The 3758-nt window shown below is 35.2% G+C and overlaps 1 pseudogene; it reads left to right on the forward strand.

The window, feature by feature from the left end:
- The first annotated feature begins 2768 nt into the window (after nucleotides 1–2768).
- On the forward strand, nucleotides 2769–3314 carry LOC102015029 (annotated as a pseudogene).
- Nucleotides 3315–3758: the final 444 nt, after the last annotated feature.

The raw sequence follows: 3758 nt of genomic DNA on the forward strand, positions 1-3758 counted from the left end.
AAATTTGTTTTTTCTTGACCAATTTTGCATGCTTATATCTGGTAATCTGAACAACTAATTTGAAGACAACAATATGCAATATAAGAACTAATGTTAAATTCCTACCATCTTGTTAAATGAAGCTCTATATCATTTCCAATTGTTTTTGTTTTTATTTTTTATTCTCTTTAATGCTTTGATCAATCTTGCCTTCTTACATCTGGTAATCTGAGCAACTTCTTTGACAATGACAACATATAATGTAACAACCACTGTTAATTCTTATCATTTTGTTTTGAAATCTTGTATCATTTCTATTGTTTCTGTATTGTTTTGTTTTTTTTTTTCTGTTATTTTGTTATTGTTTTTTTTCCTTTAAAAAAAGAAAAAAATGGTAAAAGAGTATATGTCCTTTATAAAGGACATTATCAAGGGCACTGACATACACATTGTGGGAATCACAGACAGACAGAGAAAGAGAAAGAGGCAGAAAGCTTAAAGAAATAACAGCAGAACATAATCCAAATCTGGAGAAAGAAATAAGCATCCAGATTTATCAATTTTAGAGAAATCAAAATAGATTAAATATAAAGAGATCCTTGCCTAGACACATTATAATGAAATTTTCAGTCGTCAAAAATGAAGAAAGAATTTTAAATGCAGGAAAGCAAAAGCAACTCATCATACAAGGAAATTCCCATGAAAATATCAGTGCATATTTAGCAAAAATCTTGCGCTCCAAAAGAGAATGCATAATATATTTAAAATGGGAAAAGAAAACAAGAACAAAAAACCTTCCAGCAATAATACTATGTCCAGCAAAAATTTCCCTAAACAAATTAAGTTTATCACCATTACCTCCCTTGCAAGACATGCTAATTTGATTTCTTTCACTTGAAACAAAATGCACTAACCACATACAAATATGAAAATGTACAAAACTCATTATAAAGATAAGGATATATTCAGATTCAAATTACTGTAATACTAATACTGTCATATGTTAAGAAAATGCCTTTAACTCTGATGCAAAAATTAAGACCAAAATTTAAAAAGTAACCACACCCACAATAATTCTTCAGTGGATACAAAATATTAAAAAGAAAAATTGTGACATAAATAGTATAAAATCTAGAGGTGAATAAGTTTAAAGTGATAAACTGTTTTTTTTTTTTTTTTCTGTGGTACAGAGATCAAATTCAGGGCCTTCACACTGAGCTACACTTCCAGACATTTTTTATTATTTTTTCTTTTGAGAAAGTCTAGCTAAGTCATTCAATGCCCAGACTAGGCTTGAACTTGTGACCTTCTGACATAGTCTCCCAGAATGCTGGGACTGCAGGTGTGTTACTGTATCTGGCTTAAGATTAGTTCTTATAAGCAGTAAAAGCTATTTTGAGCTTAAAATAAAATTTATGACTGCTATGTAATCCTCATAGTAACTGAAAATAAAAACCTTGACAGATACGAAGTTAAAGAAAAAGAAATCAGTGACTCCAAAAAGTTCTTTCACAAAGAAAAATAGCAAGAATTTTTTAAAAGACCTAACTATATTCTGCTGATCTACCAATAACTACTTTAAATATAAATGTATTAAATGCTCCAATTAAGACATAGAGTGACTATAATTTTTAAAAGACCTAACTATATTCTGCTTATAAGAAACTTATATCACATTGAAGGACACACGTAGACCAAAAAGTGAACTTATTGAAAAAGATATTCCATGCAAATAGAAAGTGTAAAATGTCAGGGGCAGGTGAATGTACATCAGAAAAGACAGATTTTAAACCAAAATTGTGACAAGGGGTAAGGAAAGTCATCATATAACATTAAAGGCATCAGTTAATCAAGAAAGTATAACAGTTGCAAATATCTGTGAGTCCAGCATCAAAACATATAAATATATACAGCAAATATCAGAACTAAAGGGGAATAAGAGGCAAATCATCATAGTAGGAGATTTCCATGCAGTACTTTAAACAATGGTTAGATCATCCAGGCAAAAAATCAGTAAAGAAACTGGATTTGAAGCAAACTTAGACCCACTGATGGAACAGATCTATAAACACATTCCATCCAACAGTAGCAGAATATATATTCTTCCCAAATACACAAGAAATAATCTTCAAACTAGATCATGTGTTAAATGACAAATTTTGAAAATTTAATAAAACTGAACTTATTTCAACTATATTTTGTAACTTCAGTGCTATAAAATAGAAATAAATAGTGGAACATAATGGAAAATTCACAAATATAGAAGCTAAACAACAAACTCCTTTTTAACCAATAGGTTAAAGAAGAATTGAAAGGGAAATAACAATATTGAGTCAAGTAAAAATGTAAATACAACATACTAGTATTTTGATGCATCAAAACAGTTAAGTTTATTTTGATAATTGCCAATGTTAAGAAAAAAAGATTATGATCAAGACACCCCCTCCATGAACTGGATTGAAGATAGCTGTAAAATATTCAGGGAGGAGAAAGAGAAGAGCTCCTGGAATCAAGAAATATTCAACAGGAATGTGAAAGTCACAACAAAACGGAAAGGGTACATAAAGAAAAGAACAAGGCAGTCCACAAGCCTGACCCTGGCTGCTGGCAGGGAGAAAAATCGGACTCTATAAGCATAAGGCAGGCCTGCAAAAGGCCAACAGTCCCAGCGATAAACAAATGACCAGCCGTGCTGGACCGAGGAAAAACTCACCGTTATTCCAAACTGTGAATTCACTGCATTTATTCTAATTAATCTGAAATTGACTCTTGCATGGTCATAACAGGAGATGGTAGAAGATCTTATTATTTCTGGAGCTGATATCATCAAAATGGGAGTTGGACCAGGTCCCGTGTGCACCACCTGCACCAAGACCTGAGTGGGTTTCCCCCAGCTGAGTGCAATGATCAAGTGCACAGACTCCCCCACGGCTTCAAGGGACACATCTCCCACAGAGGCTACAAGCATCAGGACATGTCTCCAAAGCCTTTGGAGCTGGAGCTGACTTTGTCACATTGGGAGCAATGTTCTTAAGCTGCACCAGTTGTGCAAGAGAAGTGGTCTAGAAAAATGGATAGAAGCTCAAGATCTTCTCCATGAAGAGCTCAGAAACAACCATGAAGACAGATGCAGAAGGAATGGCCCACTACAGAGACTGTAGAGAACAAGACTGTAGGTTGGATATCCCTTACAAAGGGGATTTAGAAAACACTATTTTGGATATACTCCAGGGACTGAGTTCTACTTGCACGAGATGGGGGCCACCAACCTCAAGGAACCCAGTGGGAGGACAACATTCATCCGGGTGACTCAGCCGTATACCATTTTCAGTTAACCTTGGGAGGAAGCTGCAGCAGAAGCTGCCACCCCGTGCACTGACTTTTCCCATCTCTCTCCTAGCCATCATGCCAGAGCTTCTGGCTGCTCTTGAATGGTGGAATGCTGCATCCTCCACCCTCCCTGCCACCTGGAGGATGTGGGATACCCTAGTGCCTTCCTGGGGCCTGAGCGGAGGGCAGTGATTTGACCAGTGGTCAGAGTCCAGGGGCCCAGGACTCACAGCCTTATTGTTTATTTGCACTGATTTCCTTTTCTTTTTCTTTCTCTCTCTCTCTTTTTTTAAGAAAATGGTTTTACTTTAATATAATGTTATTGAGACTCAAAAAATTTAAAATTCCTAAAATGAGAACATGACTCATATTTTACACGTTTTAAATTACTAGACAGCCTCACCCCAAAAGAAATGTTAGTGCTTCAGCTTGCTAGCCAGGCTAGCTTT

This window comes from Chinchilla lanigera, unplaced genomic scaffold (assembly GCF_000276665.1).
Source record: "Chinchilla lanigera isolate Chin_1 unplaced genomic scaffold, ChiLan1.0 scaffold00026, whole genome shotgun sequence".
Lineage (NCBI taxonomy): Eukaryota > Metazoa > Chordata > Mammalia > Rodentia > Chinchillidae > Chinchilla > Chinchilla lanigera.